This window comes from Setaria italica, chromosome VIII, assembly GCF_000263155.2.
Source record: "Setaria italica strain Yugu1 chromosome VIII, Setaria_italica_v2.0, whole genome shotgun sequence".
Lineage (NCBI taxonomy): Eukaryota > Viridiplantae > Streptophyta > Magnoliopsida > Poales > Poaceae > Setaria > Setaria italica.
In genome coordinates this window covers 10622359-10645420 of record NC_028457.1, presented here as the reverse complement: position 1 = coordinate 10645420, position 23062 = coordinate 10622359, and positions in this window count along the sequence as shown.

Genomic DNA, 23062 nt, shown 5'->3' with positions numbered 1-23062 from the left:
GGCCGATTTGTCATTTGGTACGGACGATGAGTTACACGGCAGACGCGGTACAAGTCGCCCTTAGAACAAAAATACTCAACTGCATTTCTTCTTGAGTTCCCTCTCAATCTGACCTAATTCTATCAGAAGGCGGGTGCTTCGTTCTTCCACATCTTTCATTGCGGCCTCCGCCTTAGCCTGGCGAGGAAGAGGATGGCTCCAATCCAACACCGGGCGAGATGTCCCCGCTGTGGCGTTTTCAAGAACAACCGGACGAGGGAGTGGGTGGCTCCTGTCAACTTGCGGTCGTCTGTAACCATTGTCGTCAATGAAGTCCCAGATCCGTTGGATGTCGGCAGGAACGTGATCTCTGAGTTCTTCATGGTGTGCCTTGATCAAGTCCCTGTCCTCTTGCGACAATGGCTCGTCAGAGTGCATGAGTTCGATTGCCCGTTCGAGTTCGGGGCTAAGGCGCCTTGGCTGAAAGGGTTAACATATAACCGCCTAAAAGTTAGGACAATTTAAAGGAATCAAACTGAAAAAAGCGGAGACGGATCTCGTACCTGATTGACGGAAGAAAAGGAGAAAGAAGAAGGCGAAGAAGAAATGACTACGAATGTCCCGATGAAAACGTAATCGGGGAGAGAGGAATCAAGTGGAGCAGGTATTCTCGAGAGCAAAACCAGGGCCAGTATTTATAAGAAGAGAAAGGGCGGAGGTTTGGTAAGACGCGTCCTGTCAGAGTAAAAGGGGTAATAAATAAGAAGGCGTCGCGAAGGTCGGTCAAAAGATATTAATGTTCTTACAAAACGGCCAGTACTTTTACAGATCATCCCAGAAGGGCATTAATGGCCGCGATCGCTCATCGCCTGATCTGATCGGCCGAGTCTAAGACGCGCTGGTCATCCTCCGCCGACCCCGGGACTTCTGGCATGTGACGATGAAGTCTGAGGGCCTCGTGGGCCAGATGCTGCCTCTCCTGCTTTAAATCGGCGATAACGGAAGGGAGCTCCTGAAGCTTCTTCTCTTCAACGGCTATCTCTTTGGTTACTTGCTCCATCTCTTTGGCGAGTTCTGCCCTTCGACGTTTGAGGCGATCTATCATGCCAACAATCCCAGGACGGGAGTTCTCGAGGAAGTGAATCCGGTGGTGTACCTCTTGGGCCCGATGCTTGTATGAGTCCTGCTCCTCATGAGTCTTGGCCAGCTTGGCACGATCGGCCATGTGACGCAGAGCCCTAAAAATCGGGATCCGCATCGATTCGATATATGCGGCGGGTGCCAAGGCTTCTTCGGCCTCTTCTGGGACTCGGCCACTGATGTCATCGAAGAGCTACCGAATCGGCAAAGCGTCCTCTACCAATCGGCCGATGTCTTCTTAAAGGAGGGTCTGTATACTTTCGAGCTTGGCACGGACGTCGTCGGGTACTGAGCTCAAGGTCACTTGACGAGAGGCGACTTCTTCATCGACAGAGAGCGCAACCGCAAACAAGAAGAAGCTGTTATTGGGAGTGTCCTGTTCCTGCAAGGTAATAGACAAAAGGAAGAAATAAGTCAACCGATGATGATAGTGAATCGGCTAATGCAGGTTATGAGACTTCTTACTTCTGTGAAACAGATCTCTTCCATCCGCGTCTGCGGAATCACTACCTTTGGTTCGGGGACTGACACGATCGGCTCATCGGAAGAGGAGGATTCGACGATAATCGACGTTTTGCTTAGGCCAGCTTCTTGAAGGGCTTCTCTGACAGGTGGCTGTTCAGGGAGCACAGTTAGTGTGCTGATGACCTGCATCAAAATCAGTAAGGTTATCGCTTAAATATTAAAAGAGTTAAGTTGGGAGGCCCTATACCTCAGTAGGCGGTAGTACTGGTACTTCAGTTTGAGACATCGCCGATTGCTTTGGGCCCACCGGAGCGGTTTGTGCAGCCTGGTATAAGGAAAGTTAGCGTTGAAGTGATGACCGGGGGACAATCAAATGGTGAGTTTACCTGAACGGCCTCCACCAATAATGAAGCGGCAGCCGCTCCGGCCTCTATAGCAGCTTGGAGGTCAACTTCTTCAGCAACCGGAAGGGTCGGCGCAGCCAAAATTTCCGCCGATGCAACCGCGGATGGATCGGTCGATTCTGTGCGGGCTCGCACCCGGCGACTGGTTTTCTTGATGATCTTTTTCTGCGCTTGTTTCGCCCGGCCAGCTATGTCGTCAACGGAGGGGGCATGATAGCCGATGAGGGGAAATTCTGTGTATGGATAACGGTCCTCTATCGGCCGGCCATTCCGACTACGTCTTGGGGGAGCACGACTCTCAGACTGAAAAAATGATAAGGGTCAGTATATAAAAAAAGAGGGAGTTGAAAATCGGCTAAAAAGAGAGCGATACCTCGACATTCGGGTTGATGTTGTTGGGATCCAGGAGATTGCAATATATCGCTGCAGAAGCGCAGAATAGATGTTGTTTCCATTCGGCCCACCATAGCTTGAACTGCTGAACGGCGAAAGGGGCCACTATCCAATTGGTCAGGTCTATGGTGCTGGAGTCTGGGATCCGATCATACAGCCGACTGTAGTTGAGACCTTTGGTGAGCTCGTCTCGGACTTTTGCTCGATCGGCGAAGTATGCATAAATCGGCAGTTGACCTAAGCCAAATTGCCGTGCTGCAACAGAAGGGTTGTAAAACTCATAAGTGGGGGCGTCCTTCCACGAGAAGAAATTCGCCGGCAGAATCTCTGGCTTGATCAACTCATCTATTTGGTCCTCATCAAATTTATTGGTGGCCGAGTCAAAGCAAGAGGGGAGCTCGAAGAGTGGTTCCTCTTTTTGATAAGGGAACCAGCTGGTTGCATCTTCGCTGAAACCATTGTAGAAGCATCTAAAATATTCGGCCACCTTGGTAGCAAAATATGGGAAACCAGAGAAGGCCGATGCTGCTTCACCAAAGGAAGTGCACCGGTGCCGTACAGTGGGGTTCTCTGCCGATTCGATGTTGGGGAATGTCATGTACTCCACTCACTACTGGAAGATCTTGCTCATGTACAGGTTGAGCCACAAGTTGATGAACCACCAGGGTCCACCTGGGTTTCCAATCGGCTCTCCTTTGGATAGCTTTACACCGATCTGGTGCAACATATGATAAACTGATCCCAATAAATGCTTTCCAAAAGGAACAGAAGCTCCTATAGATAGCGCCTCGGCCAGAACCTGTGTGTTAATAGATGGACCAGCTGCCCTCCTGCAAAAGAGGTGTTTCTCTAGCCACATCATCAGGAAGGCCGCATGCTCCCTTTCTGCGACTGTCCCGGCTCTCCTATTGCACTTGATGAATCCTTTCCATCCGTCGATTCCTTTCGTGTCCAGCCGATGGGATGTTTTGGCCAGGTAACGGAAAGGAGTATCAGGGGAGGAAATGTCAAGGCCGGTCAACATGACCACATCGGCCAAGGTGGGAGTCATAGGCCCATGTCCGAAGAGAAACGCGTTGAGAGCGTTGGACCAAGAGTAGGAGGCTGCTATTACTAAGGGCTCATTCCTTTCCATTTGGGACAAAGACAGATCGATGCACTGGCCGATTTTGTGCTCGTCCCATTGGACTCTCTTGGAGGCGGCTATCCGTTCGTACCATTCCCTCCAACCGGAGGTTTCATTCGGCCATGATCTGAAAGTGCCTGACCAGTGGTCTAGGTCCATGGTTGATTACTTGAATGGAATTCTATGTGTTTCCAAATTGATCAAGTCAGTTGGATCTGGGTTTCCCATGGGAGCAAGGCAGATAAGACAAGGGGTTTCGGTAAGGCGGATGGTAATCTAGTGTCTAACTACCTAAAAAAGGAAAAAGGGGGCGGAAGTAAGAACGGATCTAAGGTAAATGCATTGGTATTAAAGAAAGAGAAGTTTTGGTAAAAACCTCCGGTATGAAGCTCATCGTGGTTGACGGGATCGCCGGTGGAGCTATAGGTGCTGAAGCCGTCGTTGGGGCCTCCGTCGAAGCTCCCGCTCCCGCCGATGGAGCTCCCGCTCCTGCCGATGGAGCCGCCACCATTGCCACTGGAGCCGCCGTTGGTGGGGCTGTCTCCGGGACTTTGGATGTTGGTGAAGTGCCTGAGGGTGTCACCATCGGAGAGATGGGATGGAATGTAGATGGAAAAGGTCACCGGAAGGAAAGATTGGAGGCTAAGGAGACGCCGGAGGAAGAAGGAGATCAGTGCGCCAAAGAAGGAAGACGTGGGCTCGTGAAAAAGAAGTACGGGATGTGCTGATATTTAAGGGTGGTCTGAGAAGGGGTAAAAGCAGGATTTTTACCGCGTCGGCGGTTCGATTTTTTTGGGAGGAGTGGTTGTCGTGGGCGCCCGTTTCGAAAAGATTGCAATCATCAGGCAGAAGACCGCGAAACGGAAGGGTATTTTCAATGCGTTTGTTTCGGAAGGGAAGTTGAAAGGAATTTTGAAGTAAAGATTATGTTTTACTCTGAAACTGGGGGGCATGTGTTAATGCCAGATTTTGACACGTATGGAATCGGCATCAAGAAGGGAAAGAATCAGCTGATGTGGCGAGGCACGGAGGTCACGATTGGGAATCGGCCGATTGGTGCTACGGTTGGAGATTGGCCGATTGGTGCTGCAATGTTTCAGCGAAGGGAGTTGATGGAAATCGACCGATCGAGAGGCTGGAATAGTTGGGCCAATATGGGCTCGGAGTGGATTATGAGGATAAAAGTGGTCGGCCCACAGAACACAGCAATCAACTCCGGCACGAGTCATACTTCTAAATATTCGTTTTCGTTTAAAATTAGAGATAGAGTCCTAGTCGGTTAAGGGATTGGTTGTAACATGCTATAAATAGCCACCTTCATAGATCTGTAATCAATCATCAAATCAATACAACAACCTACTATTTCCTCGCACTTTACTTTCAAGCAGGCGACTTCGCCAATACTTTTCTTACTTTCACGAGTTCATGCGGGTTGGCGGGGCTGCATCAGCTTGATCTCCGGCCGATTCTGTAAGTTCCGTTTATCGAGTAATATCTAAGCTCTAACTTCGGGCGCATCGCTATCGTTTCGTTAGATTTATTCATCCGTTATCGATATTTACTAGAATTCTAGGTTTTACCTATTGTTCTAGTTTTTATCACCAGTTATCCGGCTGGGAATTAGAGCTTTCGGCTTACTTGTATCTTGGTGTTTAATCTACCGCTTTTTGCATAGCCGATTAGATCTGTTCCTAGTGTTGCTACTGTAGCGTTGTTTAGTTTACTCTAGTAGCTTTCTTCACCAACGTTGCCTGGTAATCGGCTGTATTATAGCCGATTTCTTTATTACAGCAAATCGGCCGACTCGCTGATAAGCTTCCTCGAGATCGGAACCTTAGCCGATCGCAACCTCTGGGATCTGACACGTTTCTTTCCTTGCCAATCAACAGGTCAGATTGGCTAGCACGCCGCGCGAACCGCACCAGGGCGATCACCCGAACAGGAGTTAAGCAGATTCTCCCGGGTCGTGTGTGTGACGCTGGAAGTTTAATCGGCTAATTTCTAGCGCCAACAGTATGCAATGTGTAATATTATTCATATATGTATATGCACAATATGTATATATATATAATATTATCTCAAATGTTATATTAAAGATAAATAGAACTTTACATATATTAGCGTAAACGTATTAGAACGAGTATACGTAAAGGAAACAAATACAAAATATGAAAATACAATAAAGGAATATAAAATAAGAAAATAATGGAAAAACACATTAGTACCGGTTGGTACCAATGAGGACACCCCCTGCGCGGTGTGGGAAGCCCTTTAGTACCGGTTGATGTTCGCAACCGGTACTAAAGGGTACCCTACCGGTTATTTGAACCGCTACTAAAGGGCTCCCCCTCTAGTATCGATTGGCCAGTACTGGTTGCGCAACCGATACTAGACGTCATTTTTCCCAGTGCAGTGCATGATTGGCTGGTGCAAGTGCAAGTAGCAGGTCTGACAGGGTTTAGGTCAGCTTTTGTGCAAAACAAAATTCGAAAAAAAATCTGTAGCTTCCAAACCAAATGTCCGAATCAAGTTTCGATTGAACCATACCATTTCTTACGATGAGATCTACAAAATAATATCACACTTGATAATATTTTGAATGAAATTATTTTTGAACATTTTTCTAATACACCAACATTTTGTTCATGTTGATCCACATTTTTCTTTTTGAACATTTTTTCTTTATTTTTTACATGTAGCAACATTTTTTTACATTAACTAATATTTCTTAATATTCGTAAACATTTTCCCTTTCTTGATGTTCATTAATATTTTTATATGCACCAACATTTTTATTCAACTTTTTTACATTCACCCGCTCTTTTTTTTACACACACCAACATTTTTCCTCAACCTTTTTACATTCACCAACATTCTGGCTAATCATTTGTTTTACACACACCAACATTTTTCTTCAACTTTTTTACATTCGCCAACATTATGGCTCAACATTTTTTATACACACACCAACTTTTTTTTAAAAAAAAATACTATTTCAACAATTTTTCTTCCAATGTATGTTTAAGATATTACTACAATATAGTCAATATTTTAGAAGACTAGATTTAACATTTATATACACACTAATTCAACATTTCAAATGTTCAAGAGTGCATTTGAAATGTTGATTTTTAAAAAAATCAAAATATATTTATGTTGGATCTTGTTTCGTTGCATAAATTCTAAATAGCATCATGGTTCAAACAGAATCTAAAACATGTTTACAGTTTGAGAGAAAAAAGAGATTAAAATTTTGAATGTAAAAGGAATCTCACCCATCCACCACCAACCACCCATGCCCTACATGCAGCCAGCCAGCCACCTACCCACGCGCTGACACCTGTTCACAGCTGTATCCAAACTGTGTGTGTGCTCCCACCCGCTTTAGAGGGTGTCGGGCATGCACCCCAGGCCCACGAGTAGACCTTGGACGGCCCACTCAGGGGCGTACTCGGACACGATCAGGACAAGGGATAGGCGTATCCCATTCGGACTAGTCAAGTGTGTATATGGAAAACTACTCGAGCCTTACTGAGTAGAACTCTGTAATAGTACTCGACTAGGACTCAGACTTGTAACCCTGCCCTCCCGTGTATATAAGGGCGGGCAGGGACCCCCCTCAACAACAACTCCAGTTCATCAATACAAACCAACACATAGGACGTAGGGTATTACGTGATCTAGCGGCCCGAACCTGTCTAAATCGTGTTCCTTGCGTCACCATTGATTCCTTGATTCTCGACGACCCTTACCACACAAAAGACCACCTAGGGTACCCCCTAGGCGAGTTGCCGGTCTAAAACACCGACAGCTGGCGCGCCAAGTAGGGGCACTCGTTGAGTTTCTCAGCGCGAACTCAATGGTAAAGGTCATCGTCAGGCCCGTTTTCTTCATCGAAGCTGGCGCCACCTTCGTTTTCGGATCCTGGCTTTGCGTTGCCGATGGCTCGGGTTCGTTCCGGCGCCAGATCGTCGACGCTCAGGAGAAGAAACCAGAAGATCTGATCGAAAAAAAACCAAGATTTAAAAGTCGACGAGTTCGAGTTCGACTACGCGTCGGATGCGACTTCGCTTCGGACTAGTCAGTCCCAACCAGTGCCCAAGTCGGTTTCGACTTTGAAGCGGTCCCCGCACGGACTCCACAACGCAACTAAAGTTCACCAAGGTTTTCTTACTTGAATCCAACTCGAACTTGGGCATGATGAAGACCTCAACTCCGACTTGGTTTATCCGCTAGAATACCATTATCTGGTCCAGCCCAAGGATTGGTAATAACATCAACATCATAAGGTAGATTCGTACATTGGCTAGGACTATGACCATCCCTTCTTGCCCATGACTACGACTCGCATCTTGTCGCTCATATAGACAACCTCCCATATCAAGAGGGCGTTCCGCTCACTCCCAATCATGAGGAAAGCTCCACAGAGATTGCAACGTCAAGCTCCGAAAGCTACTACCCGGACAGGGAGATACTTGTTATTACTCAGAATAACAACCCGAGTACTAGCCAGAACAGAACCCTTAGGAGATTACCACAACTCGACAACATCTCCGAAGATGAGTCTACAGCTGACGCCCCTCACAATGAAACCTCCGAGCAAAGAAACCAAAGAAGGATGTGCAACGCTACTCGAGACGAGCGACGGCAGTCGATGGCTACAAATATTCCCATTACAAATCTTGAAAGGGCTTTCGACGCAGTCCAGGCTCAGGAGCACAATACTCCACTCGCGGCAATCGCCTCAATCAATCTTCTAACAACATTGATGCCTCAAGACAGGGATAATGAAGCCACAACTCAACTCGTGCAGCGTGGCAACGGACTAATCGCACAACTCATGGAGCAAGCCTACAAGTTACTCGACAAAGAATCACCAATTCCGTCTCTTCCTCGTATCACAGCTCACCAAGGAGGCAGCAGGGGGGCTGCAGACAACAATAATGCCCCAAGAAACAACAATGAAGTTGTCAACCAACCTAGGCAACACAGCCAAGGTCCAAGCAAGCACAAGGCTCCAGCTCGCCACAAGGATGTTGGCGAGGTCAGCTGTACCAACTCGGTTAAAAGCATCCGCCCTACTCGGAAGAACCATGAAGTGTCTAACTTTAGTGATCTGCGAGAAATTCTCAGCAGTCAGCGCGAGCGAGAAGTAGACAACTACAACCACTTTCCTGCTTTCACAAATCGGGTAACGAAAACAAAACTACCCGAGAAGTTCAAGCCTACTGGAATCACCAAATATGATGGCAAACAAGATCCAATACAATGGCTACGATGCTACTCGCTAGCCGTCCAAGCAGTCGGGGGCAATAATGACACCAAAGTTATCCACTTCCCCATATGCATGGAACCGGCACCATTGACCTGGCTTGAGTCACTCAAACCCAAGTCCATTGACTCTTGGGCAGACTTGACAAAGACTTTCACCAACAACTTCGCCGGTTCCATGGCTAGACCAGGCAACAAGATTGACTTAGGTCAAATCAAGCAAAAAGAAGGCGAGACCTTACGCGACTATTTGTGATGCTTCTTCGATAAGAAGGCTACCATAGACGACATCTCAGTAACAGACGTCATCGAGTGCTTCCAGAATGGACTCTACGATCGGCGAACATACCAAGACTTCGGTCGCCGACGACCAGCTAATGTCAAAGACCTCAAAGTCATGGTGCAGCAGTGGGCAGATGAAGAAGACAAAGAGCGAGAACGGTTCAGCTCCCACCATAACCGTGGACGCGACAACAACCACAACAATGACCAAGATAGAAGTCAAAACAACAACACTCGAAACAACTACTCGAGTAATCACAACTGCAAAAGGAAGCTCGACAACACTGTTGCCGCCATGACCAACTTTGGGAAAAAGGGACCCCGTAAAAACGATGAAGGGCCAACCTTCACTGAACTACTCAAAAAGCAGTGCCCATGGCACCCGACTAGCAAGCACTCAGCAATAGATTGCTACAGCATGCGCCGAGTCATGCAAGACTTACCCGCACCACCGCCTCCTGAAGAGTACACCAAGAAAAAAGATAAGGGCAAGAACAAAGTCCACAACGACGAAGACGAAGAAGGCGACTTCCAGACTACCTCAAAAACTGTCAACATCATCTTCGGCGGTATTCCAGGCACCGCATCCAAGCGAGCCAACAAACTCGTACTAAGGGAAATCATGGCCATCGAACCAACGGATCCAATACCGTTAAAATGGTCAGAAGTGCCCATTTCTTTCAGCAGAAAAGATCAATGGACCAAGTTTTCAGAGCCAGGACGTTTCCCACCAGTACTGGATCCGGTTGTGGCAGGCTCAAAGTTAACCAAAGTACTCATTGACGGCGGAAGTGGACTCAACGTTATTTTCACCAAGACATTGAAGAAGATGTGCCTCGACGTTACTGAAATGCTTACTCCAACAGATTCACCTTTCTAAGGCATCGTGCCTGGAAATGCGGCTATACCATTACGACAAGGTTTTTCTTTCCGGTTACCTTCGGAACTAAGGAGCATTACCGTACCGAATACATCAGATTTGAAATCGCCGACTTCGAGACATCTTACCATGCCATACTCAGAAGGCCAGCACTCCCCAAGTTCATGGGCATACCACATTATGTTTACCTGGTACTCAAAATGCCAAGCCCCAAGGGAGAACTTATGCTGCGAGGAGATCTACGGCGATCCTATGAATGCGACACTGAAGGCGTGAAAATTGCTGTGACTACTCAAGCACCTAGTCCCATGCAACAAGTCTTCACAGCTTCAAAGAAGCTCCATCCAACCGAATTAGAGATCCCAGAAAACAAGTCGGGGTCCACAAAGGTGAAACCCGCCAGTGAGCAAGACTTCAAATCAGTCGACCTCTAGACGGGCGACCCTTCCAAGACAGCCCTGATCGGAACAGGGCTAGATCCTAAATAGGAATCTGCGCTCGTCAGCTTCCTTCGGGCTAACCATGATATCTTCGCTTGGAAACCGACTGACATGCCAGGTGTGCCCAAGGAGCTGATTGAGCATTCTCTCAATGTCGATCCCAAAGCTACTCCAAAACGGCAACGACTACGCCGGTTCGCTCAAGACAGATGAGAAGCAATCAAAAAAGAGTTAGCTTGCTACTTGTGGCAGGATTCATCAAAGAAGTCTTTCACCCTGACTGGCTTGCCAACCCCGTGCTCGTTCGTAAGAAAAACAACGAGTGGAGAATGTGTGTTGACTATACCGACCTCAACAAACACTGCCCTAAAGACCCTTTCGGGCTACCCAGGATCGATCAAGTGGTCGACTCCACCGCTGGGTGCGCTTTACTATGTTTTCTCAACTGCTACTTCGGCTATCACTAGATAAGCCTCAAAGAGGAAGATCAAGCCAAAACAGCGTTCATCATGCCTTTCGGAGCTTTGTGCTACAAAACAATGTCCTTTGGACTAAAAAATGCAGGGGCAACTTATCAAAGGGCCATACAAATGTGCTTCGAAAAGCAACTTCACCGCAATGTTGAAGCTTATGTCGACGACGTAGTCATGAAAACAAGAAACTGGGAGGAACTCATCGCAGACTAGGAGGAAACTTTCTCTAGTCTACGCACTTTCCGATGGAAACTCAATCCTACTAAGTGCGTCTTTGGAGTACCTTCCAGCAAATTACTCGGGTTCATCATTAGCCATCGCGGCATTGAGGCCAACCCGGAAAAAATTTCTGCCATCACAAACATGCAAGCACCAGCTAGCATTAAGGATGTGCAGAAACTCACAGGCTGCATGGCCGCTCTCAACCGGTTCATCTCGAGACTTGGAGAACGGGGACTACCCTTCTTCAAGGTTCTCAAACGCCAAGACAAGTTCAAATGGACGGAAGAGGCAGATAAGGCACTAACACAACTCAAAGACTTTCTGTCAAAGCCTCCTGTACTCACCGCTCCTTCTTCGAACGAAGACTTGCTCCTATACATCTCAGCTACTACTCATGTCGTCAGCACGGCAATAGTAGTCGAACGGTCTGAACTAGGCCACGCTTACAAGGTCCAACGACCTGTCTACTTCGTCAGCGAAGTACTCTCGGACTCCAAAACTCGGTATTCACCGATACAAAACTCTTATACGCAATTTTGCTCACCTCCCGGAAACTGCACCATTACTTCAAAGAGCACAACATCACAATCATCTCTGACTTCCCGCTCGGCGAATTCTTCACAACAGAGACGCTACGGGCAAAATCTCCAAATGGGCAGTTGAACTCGAAGCTCTCACCTTGAACTTTAAGCCAAGGACAGCTATCAAATCCCAATCTTTGGTCGACTTTATAGCTAAATGGACTGAAAATCAAGTGCCAACACCAGTGGAACGGCCAGAACATTGGGTAATGTACTTTGACGGATCCCTCAAACTCGAAGGAGCCAGCGCAGGCGTATTACTCATCTCCCCCAGGGGAGACCAGCTCAAGTACATGCTGCAAATATTCTGGGAAGCATCTAATAACGAAGCCGAGTATGAAGCACTACTCCACGGCCTTCGCCTTGCAATCTCCCTCGGCATCAAATGACTACTGGTGTACGGCGACTCTCTAGTCGTTATAAACCAGGTCAATGATGAGTGGGACCGGAACAAGGACAACATGGATGCTTACTGCAAAGAAGTCCATAAACTGGAAAACAGGTTCTCAGGCTTGGAATTTCATCACATCGTCTGCGGCAACAATGTTGCTGCCGACGTCTTATCCAAAATGGGCTCAACTCGTGCAGAAGTTCCAGCAGGAATCTTCATACACGAACTGCGCAAGCCGTCCATACCTGAACAAGTCACCACACCAGCAGTCACGACTGCTGACGTGTCTCGTGAAATCATGATGATAGAAGTCGACTGGAGGACACCCTTCATCGGCTACATCAAAGATTACCAGTTACCATCCAACAAAAATAAGGCTGAGCAAATCTCCCGGCGAGTAAAAAATTACGTTCTAGTCGGAGACAAGCTCTACAAAAAAGGTGCATCGTCTGGGGTACTCATGAAGTGCATTACCAGAGAAGACGGCCAAGAAATCCTAGAGGAAATTCACAGAGGAATCTGTGGCAACCACCCTCCTCAAGGACACCAGTTGGCAAGGCTTTCAGAGCAGGCTTCTACTGGCCAATGGCTCTGGCCGACGCTAAACAACTAGTTCAAAAATGCAAAGGTTGTTAATTCTTCACAAAACAGTAACATGTACCGACCTACAAGCTAGTCACAATACCTCCAACATGGCCGTTTGCCTGCTGGGGGCTCGACATGATAGGGCCGCTACCAACTGCGCTAGGAGGATTCAACCGAGTACTCGTGGCAATCGACAAATTCACCAAGTGGATCGAGGTCAAACCAGTCACTTGCCCCAAGGCAGACCGGGTCCTCGACTTCTTAGATGAAATCGTACACCGCTACGATTTTCCCAACAAGATTATCACAGACCTAGGGTCGAACTTCAACAATCATGACTTTTGGGAATACTGCGAGAATAGCGGCATCGACGTCCGCTATGTCTCGGTCACTCATCCGCGATCCAATGGATAAGTCGAGCATGCTAATGGCATGATACTCGACGCCCTGGAGAAAAGACTACATGACGTTGGCAACACCAAAGGCGGCAAATGGCTCAAAGAGTTCCCAATGCTCTGTGGGGCCTACGTACCCAACCATGCAAGACTACTGGGCTATCGCCCTATTTCCTTGTCTATGGCTCAGAAGCCATACTACCCGCCGACATCATGTGGCAATCACCATCCGTTGAACAATATGACGAAGAACTGGCAGCAGAAACAAGGCGAACAGATATAGACAGTCTAGAAGAAACAAGATGTGCAGCACTAGTGCAATCTGCCAGATATCTTGACGGTTTAAGGCGTTACCACGACCGCAACGTGAAGGAAAGATCTTTCAACTTGGGCGATATGGTCCTTAAGCGTATCCAAGACACATTAGGGTTGCATAAACTCAATTCACCATGGGAAGGTCCTTACATCGTGTCAAAGGTTACGGGACCTGGATCTTACAGACTCCAAGTACCAAACTCTTGGAATATAGAACATCTTTGTCGCTATTACCCATAGCAGCATCCGAGTAATCGCTTCAAGGCAATAACTCATGATGACTACTCGGGCTAACCACCCGACTACCGACTTCAAGATACCTCAGCTTTGACAAGAGTTATCAACTCAACAAGGATCATTGCCCTGGTACAAAATTTCCATTCAGTATTTCTTTACTGAGAACCGAAGATACATCTTCAAACATACATACGAGTACAAACACTCGGAATACACGAAGACTACAAGCACCTGCCTACTGGCGGGCTGCATTTAAGCCTCAGGCTTTTACTATATCACAAGGCCACTCAGGTCTGCCGACTACAATGGGAAGGGCCCACACGCAAGGAAGCTGCGCAAAATGCAGCCATATCCAGGTACTCTACCCAAGGCAATGCCAGGAACTCCTGCATCGCCACTGCCTTGACAGCGGCAACGATGAATCCGGCGTGACGCGCCTAGAGGGAACCAAGGCTGCTCTTTTGCTAGCCTTGCGGAGCCAATCCACTCTATGGCCACATCTCCACCTCTAAGAGAGCGGGATAAAGACCACGGCACTCATCACCCATCACCCATGAGTTCCAGCGCGTACCCCACTGGATCATGAGCTGCAAGATGAGGCGTGCGAAGAAACCTCCTACGAGGATTCTTCTAGCATCGCGGCTATCCCTACGAGCGCAGGAGTCTGTGGAGGGAAGGCGGCCTCAATCTACGAGGAATCTTCTAGCACCGGTGCACTCTCTGATGGCTCTCTACACTCAAAAAGAAGCAACTGAAAGAAATCCATTGCTACTCAGAAACTTGGTTTGGTTCGCTCTCCAGATGGCTCTATTTATAGCCGAAAGATGCAACTACCACCTGCCCAAGAGTTACTATGCGCCCGTGATCAATGAGTCTGATGACTGCTGACTCTGCCCACGTGATGGCACTTATGATACACAGGACAAAAGAGTATAGTACACCCGTGCATCCACAAAAGGACAAAGGAGTACAGTACACCCGTGTCCCTCAAAAGAAGAGTACTCGACAGCATTGCGACTACTCGACACTCGGAACTACTACAAGCCAAGTGCGGCCTACGCTCACACCATTATCTCGAGGGTTTGGACTACTCCGACCTTCTGCTTAGGGGTCGGGCGCACCTGACCCCAGGACTCAGGTTCGGGCAAGGCGGAGCTTCTCCCCCAAAGGGTCGGGCTTAGCCGACCCCAGGACTTGGGGTTGGGCGAGGCGTAGCTGGCCCCCTCCAAGGGGTCGGGTGAAGCGGAGTTTTCCCCAAAGGGTCGGGCTCAGCTGACCCTGGGACTTCGGGTCAACCAACACGGAATAAAATTACTCTTCGCAAGACAATCACCTCAAGCACCGGGCAAGTATTCAACCATAGCTGACTACAATCGGACATACTCGGAGTATGCAAAGTACTTACCTTGATACTTTTTGTTCAGCGACTTGTAGCGGCTCTCCAGTTTTTGCTGCAGGACCGCGTGATCCGTACGCTCCACAGCAAAAGACTTCGCTCCAACCTCGTGAACCCTCAGAGTTTCTGTCAGACGGGCGCACTCCTGCTCTAGTTGATGACTTCATTCCTGAAAAGGTCCAAGTATGCAAGGTACTATGGTGAGTTAAAATCCTCACAACTACTTGGTCCATGTGACAACTCAAAAAGGAATTCTACTTGGAAGCTCCGGAAAACATTGATGACCTTCTGGAACTCCAAGTCGGATGGCAGGCTGATCACCGATCTTTGAGTACTCTCTGCAAGATGAGGAGTTGTACCAAAAATGGCACCTACAACATTTATCATCAGTCAACTGCTTGCTACGACTACAATAACAAGACTACAGAAACATACCTGGAGCAGTCGCCAATTTGGCTTTTTCAACACCCACTACGACCAGCGATCCGCTAGTAGATGTTGATAAGGCAGCACTTCCTGAACCCGATGCAGCAGCGGGAACTTCCACCGAACGGATGACGTCTGGAAGCATCGACATAGTAGCTCCAAGACGACCGGCGTCAACTTCGGGTACCTCCTCAACAATTAAATATTCCAAAGGAGCAGATAATGTATTCAGGGGATCCAACTCTACCCCTATCTCCACAGGGATAGTCTCCTCTGCATCCCTGCATCAAGAAACATCATTATACGACTTCCAGACAACTTAAAGATATACACCGGCTAAGCAGGCTCACCGAGTCGAGCGTGGTGGCAATCGCACACGCTTCTTCTCGACAACAGGCGGTCGAGTAGTTGGCTGTAACAACTCTACCTAAATTAAGTGCTTTTAAAGAAAACCAGTGGTTAATACCTAATTAAAGAGGTCAAATGACCATTTTAACCCTAAGAAGCTCTTTTTGGAGTTTGAAATAAAACTTGGAATTTTATATGCAAACTTAAAATGCTGCCCAAATAAGAGTTGTAAAACTTTTAATTTCAAATAACTTTTGTTAAAGGCACTTTGACTAATTCGGAATGGAAGGAAGTCAAAAACAGCAATCAAAAGCGGAGTACTAAAGAACCCTATAAACCTCCAAAGTCCTGGAATTCAAGTTTTCCTCCAACTTTGCAAGCTATTATCTCACGATTTCCTATCTAAAACTCAAGTCAGGCTCTTAATAAAAGTTGTAGTCCCTCGAGTGTGTTCCAACTTTGTTACAATGACTCAGGTCCAAATCGGGCTAGAACCTATTCAAATTCTTGGTCAAAGTAAGGTAAAACAGTCAACTCAGCCCCTGAGCCCCACAACGCTAAGTCTGAAAAACTGCTCAGAGTGCACCTCTTGGCGAGGGCATTCCTCCAAATTTTTGAACTAAACTCAAGAAATACCCTAAATAGAAGTTGAAGTCCTCAGGTTTGAGAGCAACTCCTCAAATAACACCTTAGTCTAATTCAACTCAGAAGCTATCCAAAAATCGAGCCAAAGATGGCTAAACCTCTGAATTCCACCTCTCCGGCCAAAATTGGCTAAGTCTGGATTTCCAGATTTTTGGCAAACTTTCGCACGAGATATCTCCAAATCCTTTCACAATATAAACCAGCGCCTTATACCAAGTTTGAAATACGTCCAGAGTTGAACAAGTTTGTTTAAAAGAGTTTTGGAAGTTGTGTTGCAAAATCTTGAGATAGGATCTCCCAAAGCTGGTCGGGCTTGCTGCCCGAAGGGGACCTCGACGCCCGCGTGCCAGAGCACGTTCGCCCACGCGCCGCGCACCGCGTGGCCGCCGGCCTCCGGCAGCTCGTCGGTGCCCTATCCCCGGCGAGACAGCAACAGGGCAAGGGCCACGGCGCCTAACCCGCGCCTGTGATTGGACGGGGCGAACTCCGGGCTGGCCAACCGCCGGCCGCGCGCTTGTCCTTTTCCCCCTGCCGCGGCTCTGATCCGCCAACCACGCTCCGCTCGTCCGCCGGAGAAGCCACCATGCCGATGACATCCTGCGCCTCCGCCCGCTCGCGCAACCCCCACGGTAGCCCTCGCTTCGCCCGCCCGACAGACCGGAAGCCCCAGACACGCACCGCCCAAGGCCAATCACCGCCGGAGACCACCCGGAGCTCCGCCTCCTCTGCCCAATGGCACCGCTAGCCAATGGCTGCCTCGGCCACGCACTCGCCGCTCCTGACCTTATCCTTCCCCCACCGAAACCCCGCCTCGACCCTCCGCTCCACCGCTGCCCTATAAAAAGGTCCCCCTCGCCGGCAACACCACCCTTTTGCCACCGCCCACAATTGCGCCATCGCTTCCTCCTCTGTGCCACCGCTAAGCTTCTGTGGAGCTCACCCCTCCATGCCACTCCACACTCCGGCGACTTCGCCGCCCGCTTTGCCACCCCTCCACGCACGTCTCCAAGCAGCCCGTGGCCTCCCCGACGCCGCCGGTGCGCCAGAACGCCGCCTGTACCGCCGCCAGCCAAGCTCTGCCGCCGCCGCCACGTTTTGATCCCCGCCGGCCATCTCCATCGCCCCAACCCCGCCAAACCGAGCTTAGGTGAGCCCCCGCACCCCTCCGGCCACTTGTTGCCCGATCCTCGCCGGCGAACCGCCGGGAATTTCTCCGCCGCCGCCGCGCGCCTCCCGGGGACTACATTGCATCGTCCCCATTCTTTCCAGGGGCCTGCGCGCAAAACTCAGGGACCTCTGCGTAGTTAAACCTTAAACCCAGGGGCTAGCTTGCAAGTTTGCCACGGCTTTTCTTTTAATAATAGGCAGAAAAATGGTTGAACTTTGGAAATGCCCAGTAAATCGTAGAAAAAGCATAAAAATGCCAAACTACTTTTGTTGGAATCCTTGCTCTGTCTAGTTCCTAAGAAAAATAAGTTTGCTCATGTTACTGTTGTAAATAATATGCTACACTTTTAATCTTGTTTTAGGCCTTTTAAATCCTAATAAATAGAAGAAAAGTGGGGAAAATGTGAGACCAACTCTGTGATGCTTATTTCTATATATAGAAGCTCAGAAAAATGGTAGGGCTCTGGTCTAACACTTTAAGTCACTGTTTTGACTTAAAATTGATAATCTATACATAAATCTTCCTTTTTGCATAAGTTTTGTTTCAGAGCTCAGAAAAATGTGAAACTAGTTGGGTTAATTTTGTTTTGTTGTGAAGTTTGCAGAAAAAATATAAATTGTTGTGCAAATTAGAAAGAAAAACACCTTCCTTGTTAAGCATGTTTAATTTAAAAAGGAAATAGAGTAAATAGTTAATCTTCTCCAAAAATTGTGAAAAATTCACCAAAGCTCCTGTAACATACCCTTAACACACTGGTTAAGTTTCACCCTCTGTTGCACAGTAACTTTGAAGATAGAAAAAGTTAAGTTAATTTTACCTTTAATAATAAAATGCATGTAACTCCTTTTTAAGCCATCCTTTGGCCCCCAAACTTTTACAGTAACCTAGTGATGGCCTTAATAAGGTGTTGTAATTTTATCGGTGCCTTTAGCCACTGTTTGGATATGAAGTCATTTTGGTTAATTAATCAACCTAAAGGAATAAAAGGAAAGCACAAATTCTAATACGATAAATAAGTGGAAATTGAAAGAGGTACATAAAAACATTCAGAAGTAAGTCACTATTCTAATGCACCCAAACCACCCAAACATGACCTTTCACTCTCTTTATGCAACTCTAAGTGCAAGAAAACTATATATGTACACAATCGCCATCCAACTCGAACTCAAGTTTAAACCGACCTCATTCGTTGAAATTGCATGAAAGTTTAACCTCGTCAAAGTGTTTGTGGCTGTTGCAACTCTTTGTCTTAAGCCATGCCTTGTGTCGTTGAATGAACGCGCGAGTCCAACTAAACTTTTGCATGTGCATGTCGTATAGAAGCAAATCTCGCCGACGGAACCTACGAGCTACACCCGGCACCAAACGAAGACCCCGCTGCGGAGCTTCATTCCTTGGAAGGCGAGCCCGAACCAGAGCAAGACCCCGAGGACCCGCTAACTTTTCCTGAAGGCAAGCCCCGGAGCATAAATTCCTATCTTGAATACTTGCAATACTATTGAATACTTTGATTGCGCATTTACGTTTCTAGGAGTTGTAATGAAACCTTAAATGCATGAACTTAGTGTCTTGTTTGAATACTAGTTGCTAAAGTCGAGTAGTTGCAATGCTTAATAGGCTTTGGTAAAAGTCGAGTGATTTCCTGTCACTCGCGAGTTATAGGAGTTGAATGTTTTATTTATGTTGCAACTATAAGGACGACGGATGGGGTCGGGCTGATGTTCGATACTTGGTGGTTTTCCCCATCTGTTTAAATGAAATTGATCTAAGGTCGAAACGTGTCGGCGTTCGTGATCAAGTGCTTGAAAGTACTAATCTCATACCTAGTATATGATGGGGAAGCCTAGTACCTGATTGAACTGGGGCGTGGCATACTCCCCCGGCTGTCCTTGGAACGTCGTTCCCATGGTGCATCATGTGGGTGCAAGTGTGGTCATAGTACGGCAGAGGCTGGGATTATGGAGCATTGCATGCCAAAGGCAGTTGGCCCTGACACGTGCCTAAGGGATCGATGGGGACGGCTAACAAATGAAGCGACCCTTCGTGGTGCGCGGATGTCGTGAGATTAGGTTCGCCATGCATAGTTAATAAATTCGAATCGATTCGTCTACCTCTCACAAGTTGGGACTACTTGATCGCTATTCTGCACTGAGTAACGATGAAATATGATTACGAGATTAAATTGATGCTTGTTATTTAACTGCTGGGAAATTATACTTGTTTAGTATAAGTTGCTAATCTAGACTGGATAAAGAATGTAGAACTTGAGCTAAAATATTGAAAGTAAGGACCGACTTTAGATGCTTTTGGCAAAGAAATCCCAGAGCCAGAAAGCCTTGCATGTCAAGCTCTTGGTAAAGCTTTTCACTCGACGGGTCAGCCTTGCTGAGTATTAGTTGCTCAGCCTTGTTGTGGCTTAGTCTTTTCAGGTGATGTCAATAGTTTGGTTGCTGGCACCACTTGGCCTACCCAGTTCCCTCCGGGTAGGACAGTCGAGTGGGATCCCTCCTCGGACGGCGAGGGAAGGGATTTTTGATGTCATGATCGGCTCCGTCGTGATGTCATGTATCAACATTTAGCTTCTGCTTGTTTTATCCGACTCTTCGAACCTTGCAACTTGTTCAAATTTTCAGAAACCCTTATGTAATAAATTGTGAGACTAAGTTAATGTGATGGAATGTTGTAATCTCTGTGCTACTCACCTTCGTGTGAGCGATGCTTCTCGATCCTGTTTATGTGGTTAATCGGATGAAATCTGACGGTCGACCAGGTTGACTTGCTTAAAGTGCATAATCGCGTGTCAGGCGACTTCAATGCATTTTAGTCAGGTTAATTTGGGCGGTTCCGCCACAGCTGGCATCAGAGCTCGAAGCACGGTACGGAGAACAACAAACCTTAAAACACTTCTTCTAACTAAAATTTGCAAGAAATGAGTCGAGAAATTCGTAAGTTCATTAAGGATGAGTTTAGTACGAGGAGCCCTAGGGGAATTTTGGGTCTTTTAAGGTGGCTAATAATTATTGGTTATCTTCTGACTTCCAGCACTTGTTGCCACGTCTATCATACGTGTGCCGAGATCCCCATCGCGAGTATGCGAAGAGTGATAGGAATTCGATTCCAACGAGCCTATCATCACGATTGTTTCGCCCACGTCTATTATACGTGCGCAAGTTCTATATGCTAATGCATGCAAAGGGTGATAGGAATTTGATTCCAACGAGCCTATCATCACGGTTGTTTCGCCCACGTCTATTATACGTGTGCAGGTTCCGTATGCTAATGCATGCGAAGGATGGTATGGTTCGATTCCAATGAGCCTACCATCACAGTTGTTCGCCCACGTTTATTATACGTGTGCATGATTCCACATCACGAGAATGCGAAGGGTTATATGGTTCTATTCAAAGGAACATATTTCCACGGTTGTTGCGCTGTCCATGCAGCGTTAAACGCATGGGTGCCATTTCTATAGTGAACGGTAATGATTGTGGACGCTTTCGTGAGTGCTGGCACGGAAGGTTCAAGCTGTGATGTATTTTTCTGCAGGTACACTAACAACGTTGCGTACGAAACGATGCCTAGTAAATCGACTAGTTATTATAGTGAGAGTCGTATTGTTGCCTTGCCACCGGCACTAACCACGTAAGTCCAAAGATTTTTGGCGATTATTTTTGGTTGAAAGGACGACTAGGACGTGCATGCATTAAGAAATAAAAATCGCAACCTAAGGAAATAAAACCAAGCTTGAGTGCGCCGTAAAGAAAAAAAAAAGAGATGCACCGCGATAAGGATTGTCTAGCTGTCTTTTTCCACCACGCACGTTTAATAAATCTTTCGGGTTGTTCCATATGATAACTCCAGAAACTTTATATAAGAAATTTGTGTTAAAACTCCCAAGTAAACTGCTGAAAAATTTTCACAAAGTACTACCACTTGGGTTGAGAGTTGTGATCAGTTTTGTGACCCCCTGTTGGCTGTTAGCCCTGAGTGCACACCAGTTGAAATTCTACTGTTTCGACCACCTTAATGACTTTTTCTGCTAGGAGTCCCTTAAGCAAAGTTTCTCAAAAATTATTAAAGGACTTACTGGTAAAATTTCAGATTCATTAGGTCTCTGTAATTGAATTTATGTTCAGTTTACTTTGGCTCAGGTCTGCAAAATTCCAGCATGAACACTTAATGGAAATCTGAGATTATCACCTTGTTAGGTCCAGTTCTAGCCCTAGCTTTGAATACCAAAACTGTTACACACAATCTAAAGAATGTGCTGGTAAAATTTGAGAAATTTTGGATGAATACTTGTTGAGTTATGAGCTTTTCTCTAACTGCTAGAAATCTGTTTTGATTTTCGAGTGTTAACTCCATTTCTCACTTGTCCTTTGGTTACAGATGGCTCAGCCCGTGCACGTTGCAGTCGGTACGGATGGCACCACCTACTCACGGTGCCTTCACTACGAGGGTTTCCCATCCGTACTGTGGGACACCCTGCGCTCTTTTGGGTACCCGTCACCGCCGGTTTACGCGGGACGTGCGTACCAGGATCACGGGATTCCGTGGAGTCGCGTGCACATGCGGGTGCCCCCGCCTCCGGATCAGCCACAGTGGCCGCTTTTGGAGGTGGTGGCCAAGGGACACACGCTACAGGACACCTGGGAGTTCGCAGCCTTGCAGATCCTGACACAGTTCTGTCGGGCACACCCTCTTGAGATTGTGCTGGACCCGATTGGGTTGTTCCCTGCCCGGGATACGAGGTTGGATCGTATGGAGCATATGGACTTGCTCGGGGTTATGGATCCACAGTGCACGATTTTTGTTTCAGCTTGTTACCTGAACGTGTTCTACAGGATGGTCGAGATGCAGAGCCGAGCGATGGCTACGGTGATCGGGATGGCAGTGGCCAACCAGGTCGCTTTATCTGCCGTGCAGAGTGGCATGGTGGACCAGTCGCTTGAGCTAGTACAGAAGGATGTCCAGATTTCTGAGATGTAGGATAAGATCACTCGTTTGGAGGAGGAGATCGTGGATATGGAGCACGATATGGAGATCTTGGTTGACCAGTTCTATGATGTGAACATGGAGCTGGCGAACGCCAATGAGCACCTGCAGGAGCATCGCAATGAGCTTAATGCCATTCACGCTTTAGAGATGCAGCAGGATGAGCCGTTGGCCCAGGAGGAGGAGCCCGAGGAGATCGAGGGCTTTTCGAGCATGGACTATGAGGAGGCCTCTCCGCAGCCTCCAGTTAGCGATGCTCACTCTCCTATCCTCAGCTTTGTCTCCGTGGGCAACCTCGACGATTTCTAGTTGTGTTGACTTATTGTTGAGCGGTTCTCTTTTGTTTTTGCTCCTCGGCGACCTATATTTTGGCCAGTGATATAATAGGTTAGCTTGAGTTGAGTATTTGGGTGTTGAAAAACTGATTCTATGTAGGGTTGCCGTTGCTATCTTTAGTGTAATGTCTGAAATTTATGGCAGAACTGCAGTGACTGTTTCTCCTCAG